This window comes from Myotis daubentonii, chromosome 2 (genome assembly GCF_963259705.1).
Source record: "Myotis daubentonii chromosome 2, mMyoDau2.1, whole genome shotgun sequence".
Taxonomy (NCBI): Eukaryota; Metazoa; Chordata; class Mammalia; order Chiroptera; family Vespertilionidae; genus Myotis; species Myotis daubentonii.
This window is the reverse complement of record NC_081841.1, coordinates 155,968,527-155,979,315: the sequence shown is the minus strand read 5'-3', so window position 1 is coordinate 155,979,315 and position 10,789 is coordinate 155,968,527.

Genomic DNA, 10,789 nt, shown 5'->3' with positions numbered 1-10,789 from the left:
TTAAGTAATCTTGAGCTTCAATCAGCCTGATATATTTGTTTTTACAGTACATGTGGGTAAGCAAACTCAGTTCAAATATGAGTGACTGCCTATAACTCAATGCCTTATGTATCCATTTCTTTGTTATAATTTGTCTTATTTTATTACCTTTTTGTCATATTTACAGCCAGTGAGCACTCTATAGCCACTGTAAAATGAGATATATGGCTTCATTAACAATTCATAAGTATTTCTAATTTCTAAAATATATTTTATAGAAATGTAACAGTTTAACATTTGAATGTTTCTAATGCTTCAGATAAATGTTTTATTATTTTTCTTTCACTTTGATAAAAAAATAAAGGGACAGTGATTTTATAAGCAATAAATTTGTGAAGGGTAAATTCTTTTTATTATTTTTTTATCCTTACATGAGGACATTTTTCATTGATTTTTTTGAGAGAGGGGAAAAGAAAGATAGAGATAGATGATAGATGATAGATAGATAGATAGATAGATAGATAGATAGATAGATAGATAAACATAGATGGGAGAAACATCAATTGATTGTCTCCACACATGCCCTGGACCAGGGCCAGAGACTGAACTCCAAGCCTACGTATGTGCCCTGACCAGGAATTGAACCTGTGACCTTTTGGTGTATGGGAACAATGCTCCTACCAACTGAACCACACCCACAAGGACATAGAGGGTAAATTCTTACTTGGTAAATTATGTATTTAATCTAAAAAAAATTATTCAAGTTAGACTATGATAATTATTTAACAATTCCTGTTCACACAATTATATCTCATAATCACTCTTTAAACTATTTAATATATTTATTAAGCTACTGAAAAGTCATTTACAAAACTCAATTGTTTTATATTTGAAGGAATAATAATTTAATTTTAGCAAGGTATAGTTTTGTATCAGATAATGGGATATTTCTGTATAGCTAAAACTCCTGCAGAGATTTTTATATAATTGAGGTACTGAAGACTATATAGTTTAATTGACTTCTACTTTAAAAGTTCATTTACAGCCTAGAAATTTCTAAGGAAGTAGTGGAGCCAGGACATCAATATATTAAAATCCACGGTGAAGAATTTACCTACTATGAAAGTACACATTAGTGCAATTTGTAAAATTGTGAAATGATTGAAAATGTGACTGAAATTTCATATGGAAATATTCTCTTGTGTAGAATCATCTACTGTCCATCATATATTATAACCTATTTTAAAAGGAGTTTTTGGAAGGGATAATTAATTATATAAGAAGTTATTCTGTAGCCTGCATTTTAAACACCAAAGAGGCCAAAGCATCTTAGAGGTATTATCAGTCTGCCATGTCATTTTATTGTTCCTCAACTAGTAAAAAATGCAAAAGAAAGTAATCATGAAATATTATAGCTACATTAAACATAATTAAGGCTAAAGAAAATATGATGTCTACTTATTATATGTCTATTTCTTTCATATTTAAAAAACAATAAGATTCATATCTATTATAATATTAGTTTATAATAACCTAATAGATTAGAAAACTGGAAATTTTCAATAAAATGTAATATAGGCCTCAAATCTCTAGCATCCTCCTATTCCTAGTATTTTCTTTGAAATATAAAAAGGGGACAATATTTTACACAGAATGAAATATATATCATTGGTAAATACACCTTAATAAATGTCTGAGTTTTTTTGTGTGTGTGCCTAGCCATCTTCTAAGCTTTACTGTACTTAATCTTTAAAACACTCTAATCACTTAGATTCAATTATTAGCTACAATTTATAGATAAAATGAGAAATGGAAAGGTATATTACTGTAGTAAGATTTCACAGTTACTAAATTGCAGAATTAGGATTCAGATTTGTCAGCCTGGTACCAAACAGAATTAATCCCACCATCGCACTGGTAGATGAAAGCGGATTTAACTTATTTCTTAGACAAAAGGAAGAATACTCTGAAGATGAGAAGCCATCTATGAAATAAAAAATCTGGTACAGACCTTCTAAGCAGAGGGAATAACACATGGAAAGAATTTAAGACGAAAGTGAGCAAGATATTATCTAGAAACAACGGTAACAAAAATTGTGTCTGGTTGTGACAAAGAGCAAGTGGTATGAGGTCAGAGTGGTCTTGGTCAGTGTATGTGCGATGATGCACCTTTACAGGAAACCGCTATTATATAACTTCACTTATATTTGAATTTAATGAACAAAATAAACTAACAAACAAAGTAAAAACTGACTCATAGATACAGAGAATTGGCTGACTGCTGTCAGAGGGGAGGGGAATGGAAGCTGGGTGAGCAGACCTTGTTTGTTTGTTTTTAATGTCTCCTGATTTCACTGGCATCTGGTTCCTACCTAACACAAAGGTGTTTCAGAAAAAAAAAAGTATATCTATATATTAAAATATTGCTCTCTGCATTAAATCACATAGGATACTGGAAGGGTCTTGAAAATACATTCTTTTTTAAGCAACATACTTCCAGTAGGGTCCTAGGAAGATATCCATCTCTTTGATTTTTCATTATAACTTAATTTACTCATTCTATGTTCACTGCAGTCATTTCTTCTAAAATTCAATAACTGTATCAAAATATGTTTTAACCATCATCATTTTTCTTTTGTAAGGGGTAATCTTTACAACAATTGCTTACTCGCTTATTTTATTTTTCAATCTTAGTTATCAAGGGAATAAACAAAGGGAATGTGCCATGTCATCCAGGATGACAATATTCTAGTAGCAGTTAAATTCTTCTTTCACTTGGCTGAAATTTTTGAATCAATTTTTCATTCGGCAGAAGAAATTTGGAACTTAAGATGAATGATTATACTACACTGGCTATGGTATTTTTACTTCAGCAACTATTTGATAACACCTATTCATGTTTCTTACTCAAATACTATTTATTTATATGACACAAGAGACGATTCTTGTATTGTAGGACTGCACACATATTAAAGTAGAATGAAAACATTTAAAATTATGAAGCACACTATGTGCATGAACATGCACAAAAGAGATAACAAGAGCATCAGGCAGTCAGACATCCCCAAAGGGGTCCTGGATAAGAGAGGGTGCAGGCTGGTCTGAGGGGACCCCCCCTTTATGCACAAATTCTGTGCACTGGGCCTCTAGTAGTTTATAAAGCACAAAACTAATACAGAGAAAGAGAGACAAGGGAAATGAAAGTGATTCCTTTATACAGAGTGTGGCAAAAGTAAGTTTGCAGTTGTGAGTATGCAAAACACAGTTTATTCTTGTATTATTATTTATTAATTATTGTATTATTTTCCACACAAACAAATATAAACCTACTTTTGCCCCACCTTGTATATCCTAAATGTTTTATAGTTGCAGATGTTTCAAATGAGTGCTAAAAATTCTCACTGTGAAGTTTAGGACTACAAAGTCTATATTTTCCCCTCCCCTCATTCAGAGCAGAAATTACATTTGGGAGGGGGTTTATATAAATGCAGTTATTAAATAATGCCTGTGATGTTGTTGTGTAAAAGAACTAAAGTATGATAGTTCTCAGTCCTGGGCTTGAGACGAAATGAACAAAATAAGCTAACAAACAAAGTAAAAACTGACTCATAGATACAGAGAATTGGCTGACTGCTTCTCCTGTCTCTTCTTTCCTTCATTTACATGTCCAAAGTAGTTCTTTATATTTTTCTGGAAAGATAAACAAACAAACAAACAAACAAAAGGAAATGAAGAAGACAATGGTGAACAAGAGAAGAAGGAGAAGAAAAAGGAGGTTAAAAAGGAGGAGAAGGAGGAGGAGGAGGAGGAGCAGGAGGAGGAAAGGAAGGACAAATCTCTGTTCCTTCGAAGCTCATATTGTGCATCCATGTTGAGATATCCTGGTTTCTAGCTCCTGTCTTTTAGAGTTCTAGTACTTTGCTACTCCTGTCACCATTCTTTATAAGATCAATTTCCATGTAGCTAATCCTCATTTAAACATTGGAGTAAAGCTCTGTCTACTGAGGCTCCAGCAAACATATCAAATGTCAAAGTATTTCTGAGCTAAGTACATATGGGAAAAAAATAGTCCAGACAAAAGCCATCTATATCAAGTTAAAGAAAGGAGTATTCCCTAAGCAATCCTATATAATAAAACCCTTATATGTAAATTGACTGAACGGTGGAACAACCAGTCGCTATGATGCACACTGACCACCAGGGGCAGACGCTCAACTCAGGAGTTGCCCCCTGGTGGTCAGTGCACTCCCCCAGGGCGAGTGCTGCTCAGCCAGAAGTCAGGCTCACAGCTGGCAATCGCAGTGGTGGTGGCAGGAGCCTCTCCCACTTCTGCGGCATCACTAAGGAGCAGCAAACAGGCAGGCAGTAAGGTGCGAGGGGTCCCAGATGGCGAGAGGGATCCCGGACTGCGAGATGGATGTCCACCGAGGGGTCCCAGGCTGTGAGGGGGTGCAGGCCGGGCTGAGACCGCCCCCCCCCCCCCGGTGCATGAATTTCATCACCAGGCCTCTAATATGTTAATAACTTGTGTCCATTCACAAACAAAGTCTGTATGACAGGATTTATATAAATACAGAATCACATACCTAAAATGGTATTTAGCACTATCGAACAACTCTACAGTAATTCCCTAATGATTTTCCTTTTCAAACTTCCAAGTTGATGATGATTTCAGATGTTGTCCTTAAATTAGCCTCTTTCTTTGTAATTATTATTTCCTTTTTCTTTTTGCTGCTGGGTGTTTTTTCTACCTTGTCTTCCAAATCACCAATTCATCCAACCTACTTTTATTCCTTCCAGTGTATTCTTGATGTCAGGTATGGTATTCTTCTTCATTTCTAACTCGTTATTTTCCATGGTTTCTATGTCATTTTTTTATGTTATTGTAGTTATCACTAAGTTCCTTGAACATCCTTATAACCATTGTTTTCAACCTAAATCTGATAAATTGTTTGCCCCCATTTCATTTAGCTCTTTATTTGGCTATTCCTCCTGTTCTTTCATTTGGGGCTTGTTTGTTTGTCTCCCCATTTTTGCTATCTCTTTGTGTTTGTTTCTATGTATTAGATATAACTGCTATGACTACCAGTCTTTATGGGATGGCCGTATGTAGTATGTGTCCTATAGGACCCAGTGGTACAGTCTTCTTGTTCCCCTGAGCTGGGTGTTCTAGGAATGTCCCTTTTGTTGATTATGTAGGCCCTCCTGTTGTAATTAGGTCTTCATTTGTGTTGGCATATTCATGGGTGAGAACAAACTCGAGGCTGGGTGACTATGAGACTCAACCCTGACCATAGAGTGCAAAATGTTCTACAGGTGCTGATGGGACCAAACCAAACAAACAATACAAAAAGAAAAGAAAAGAAAAGGAAAGAAAAGAGAGAAAAGAAAAGAAAAGAAAAGAAAAGAAAAGAAAAGAAAAGAAAAGAAAAGAAAAGAAAGGAAAAGGAAAGTGAAAAAAATAAGAAAAATAATTAAAAATGTGAAAAGAAAAACAATAATAACAAGAAAAGTGGGAAACAATTAAAAAAGAAAAAAAATAGAATAAGAAATGGGAAAAAAAAGCAGATCTTGCCTCAGCTGTGTTTAGTGCCTGGTCTGATCTCCCTTTGGATATGCTGTTTGTGAAGCTTATTGGATCCTGCTCCAATGTTGTCTGAAGCTGGCCACTTGGTATGTTTACTCTGGGCCTCTTGGAAAGGATTATGGTGCAAGCCAATATTAGACACTGTCTATGCCATGCCCTTGGCAACCTGTTTCAAGGTATAAGAGATCCTTGGTTTGTGGTTGCCTCTACCTGGCTTGGCTATGCGTGGAAATCCTTTTGCTTGTGTATTATCAAGCTCTGCCTCCCTTCTGATGCATCCAGAAGAATGCACATAAGCTTTGAAATCTCCTTTCTAAAATGAAGCAAGGAAAGCATAGCCTTCCCCCCAAATGAAACAACTATACAGTATTTTTTATTCTTTCTCATTCTGTATTATTGTTTCATGCTTTCTCTCTTAGTCTTTCTCCTGACCATAAATTTTCAAAAACAGAGATTTATTCAACTGTCCTAATGCTTTAATATCAATATATTGTTAACTCTCTACAATCTGGTTCATGTGTTTTCTATTCCAACCAACCCTTGAAATTAGCTTTTGTCAATAAAGCTAAGAACTTTCACCTTGAGAAACTGAATGGATAATTTTCTGACCTCATTTATTCTGCCTCTTGGCAGCTTACTAGAGAACTGGTCTCTATCTCCTTACTAAAATGCTCAACTCTGTTTCCATGAACTTACTTTTCTGTTAGCATGTCTTTCATCCCCATGGATTATGAAAAGGGAACTTTTCTCTACTACCATGTTCTTAACCTCTTACATAATTTCATCATTTTTCATATCTATAAATAGCACAAATATTGACAACTCTCATATTTCACTTTTCAGTATAGTGCTCTCCTGTAAACTCCCATTTATATATTCTATTGTCTACTTAACATCTCTGATTTTGATGCTTCACAGACATCTCTAAATTAATACATGTAAATGTAATTGTTAATACCTACTAGCCACCCCCAAATTATATTTAATCTGATAAAATTTGGATGAGCTTCCAGCCATATGAATATCTGGAGGAAGATTAGAATTGGTCATATGAAGGCCATTAGACATAAATGAATTTGTCATTTCAAGTACCAGAGAAAACAATGGGTTGGAGCTCAGAGACTGAGGACAAGATCAGTGAGTAGGTCACATTCTTAACTTGGTAGAAACCATATTATGAAGGGTCTTTTGGGCCAAGAAAAGCAGGCTGAACTTTAAGTTATAAAAATTGCATAATTTTTTTAGATGGACATTATGTAGTTCATACATTTAAGGGACCCCTCTGACTGTTATAGAGATATTCAAATTGTGTCATATAGTGTTATATATCTGACAGTCAGAAAGACCTGACAGCATAAAAATGCAAAGTAGAAACAGAGAGCCGAGAGGATGAATTTCTTTTATTTTAGGTAAATTGTAAACAGCATACAAAATCCTTCTGAAATTATTTAAACTAGAAATTAAGTCATATCCATCAACTCAGTTTTCATTTTTTCTTAACTCTTACAGAACTGTGTGATTCAGGGATTTATTATTATTATTATTATTATTATTATCATTATTTTAATTTATCTTTATTGTTGACAGTATTACAGGTGTCCCCCTTCCACCCCCTGCCTCCCTCCCCCCGCCATTGGCATGATTCTGGGATTTAAGTAACTCTTTCTAAATAAGTCTGAAATATATCCATTGTTTTTGTTTTTATGGCAAATAGTGTTCCCTATTTTGTTATGGGCAGATATTCCCCACTATGTCTCTTTCATTTCTGATATGCTATTACGTGAAGTATATGTTTAATTTTTTGGTTGGTTGTAGACATACAAAAAGCTTGACTTGGCAAGGTCTCTCTAATTGGAGCAGGAGTCATTTACCTCAACTACATACTTTAAATGAAATGTATTCGTTATTTTGACAGCGGTTCATAATTAAACTTATTAAAAATTTAATGTTTATTAACATTTATACCAAGGTCAATAAATGATAGTCCCACCACTTGTTTTTGTAAGTAAATTCTTGAAAAACAGCTACACCTACTTGCCTATATATTGTCTGTGTTACAAGGGCAAAATTAAGCAGAATTGAGCAGACCTTACGGCTGCATGACAGAGACCATACATATTCTATGGCCTACATATTTCATGGTCACACATACTTTATTATTTTAAAATCTGTGTTATAATTATACCTTATATGTGTCTAGAAAATATACAAAGAATTTTAATTATATGCATCATTTTTCTTCACAATTCTGTGTTAGATATTAACTTCCATATGAGTGGCTGGGAAGGTAAGTAATATTTCCAGTATAGATACTTAACAATTGTCATAGTGAAAAAAAAAAAAAGTAATGTATGGATCTATGTATAACATGTCTTCAAATAAAAAAATAAATTGAACTATTTATAGTTAGACTATGCCATCTTTAAATACCCCAACAAACCTCTTTATAATATTGTGAAAAGTTTATATATTAAAAATCAGCATTCCATTCTGCCTGAATATAACTCTGTTAGAAACAGTTAATGTTAATCAAACATACTCATTGCTATAATTAATTAAAGAATTGGAATTAATTTTAAATTGCTTTTCATTTAGTTAAAGAAATAATGATGATTAACATGATGGCTTTTAATCTCCAATCATGTTTCTTGAACTCTCAAATTCATAGTTTTAATTCATCAGTAATAATTTTGTATATTGAAATAAGTTTTCTATTTGTATATTTGAAGTTAAATAAATTTGTGATTAAGCCAATTAAAACTTGAAAGCTTTGTTTTCTACATAGTTCATGCTGATTTTAATTTTAATGAATGTAAGTTGTTCATGTACTAATGATAAAAAAATCATACATTTAATTCTACATTTATATTTGTGACTCAAAAACTAGATGGTTCAATAAAAATATGTTTAAGTGTTTGGAAAATTAAAATCCATGTTTAATGTCTTTCCCTTATATTATTGAAATCTTTTTATTTTTATCCCTCATAGATTTAACTTATAGCAGATATTTTAAATATGGATAATTTAAATAATCAAATGATTAAATAATTAAAAATAAATTGTTGAGAAACAGCAATCAGGCTATCAATCCCCAGAAGGAAAGTAGGGGAGGGTGGGGGTAAGGGGAAGAGATCAACCGAAGGACTTGTATACATGTATATAAGCCAAACCAATGGACATGGACAACAGGGGGATGGGAGCATGAGTGTGCGGGGAGGGGGGTGAGGGGAGGTTGGGGGTTAATGGGGGGGATGAGGACACATTTGTAATACCTTAACTAATAATAAAAATAAATAAATAAATAAAATAAATTGTACTAAAATAGAAAATGAAAATAATTGAGAAAATGGCAAATGGTAAGTTAATTTATATTCTAAAAGCTATTTAGAAATTGTAGTTCTATTAGTATACTCTGCATCCATTTCCTTAAGTCTATAATGCTTCCCCCAAAAGCCAAAATATATATAACTAATAGCCCTGCACATGAATCTGTGCACCAGTAGGTCGCTGCCACCTTCCTGTAGCTCTCTGCCTACTGTCCCGCCCTCCTGTAGCTCCCCCCACCCTCCCTCATAGCTTGCTGTCCTGCCCCCTCCTGTAGCTCTCCGCAGTCTGCTTGCATCTTGCTGGCCCACCATCCTACTAATCTGTGGTGATCTGGTCGTGATGCGCTTGGTCATTACATCTCAGGGCATGATGGCTAATTAGCATATTCCTTTCTTATTATATAGGACTAGAGGTCGGGTGTATGAAATTTGTGCATGAAGGGATGGGGGTGGGCCCCTCAGCCTGACCTGCACCCTCTCCAATCTGGGAGCCCTCAGGGGAGCCCTCTCCAATCTGGGAGTTTTTGTCTGTTTTTGTAATCATATGAGCAAATTGTCTGAGACCCCCAAACCGGTTTGGTTTGGTGCTCACAGAATAATAGAAGTCTTTTTTTTTTTTTTTCTTTGCTCCATTGGTGGAGATTTCCTAGAAGTTGCAGAATATCTTCCTTTTAATTTTTCCATGACAGTATGACTTTACCTTTGTCTCTCACCTTTGCTTTCCCTTCATCCCCCACCCGCAACAGTAACTTGCTCCAGGCTCACTTTGCTCTAGTGTCTAGGAGATCCTGCAATGCGTCTGCCACCAGAACTACAATTCCCAGCATTCCTGGTGCTCCCCGCACTCTGGGCTTCTACCCCCCCCAAGCCACCCACTCCCCATCCGCTCTCCTGCTCTGCCAAGCCTCCCGCTCTCTGCCCGCTCTCCCACCCTGCCCCCAGCTGCTTGGCACTTGTGTGCATGCATGCTGCCCACAGGCCCACCATCTTCGTTGGGTTAATTTTCATACTCACTCCTGATTGGCCGTGGGTGTCATGGAGGGATGTTCAATTTACATATTTGTCTATTATTAGTATAGAGTAACAGTTTTGTAATCAACATGGAAGGTAGAATCTATTTTTCATTCCATAATAAAAAGGCACTTTATGAATCATTACCTTGACTGTTTCAGATTAGATGGCAAGATTCAGGTAATGCTATTGGAAATCATTGTGGAGGATGAGCTAGAGAGTTTTTCTCATTTCTATCTGAAAATGTGTAGTTTAGTTTTAAAAGCCAACAAATGAGTTTGGAGAAAGTGAAATGACAGAATTAATATTTAATAATTCTAATCATGTTATAGACAACTAGAGGCCCAGTGCATGAAATTTGTGCATGGGGGCGTCCCTCAGCCCGGCCTGCACCCTCTCCAATCCAGGACCCCTCAGGAGATGTCCGATTGCTTCTTGTAATCCAAGACCGCTGGCTCCTAACTGCTCATCTGCCTGCCTGCCTTCCTAATCACCCCTAACCCCTCTGCCTGCCTACTTGATCCCCCCTAACTGCCCCACACCTGGGACCCAGGATTACCTCCTCTGGCTGGTCACAGGCACCCAGGACCCGGCTTTCCTCCCTCTGACCAGCTGCAGGCATCCAGGACCTGGGCCTGCTTTGCCCGGGCCGCAGCTGCAGTTGCCCAGGACTGCAGGGCATGCGGCTTGTCCCTCCCAGGCCGCAGCCTGGCTGGTCCCCATTCCTCTCTCTCAGTGTTGAGTGTATGAGCCATTACAGCATGATGGCATGATGACCATTTGCATATTAGATCTTTATTATATAGAATATTTAATTAAGAAACAAAATTCCATATCTGTAATTATGGTACAGTATATTTTATTTCAGGTAATATATCAAATAAAT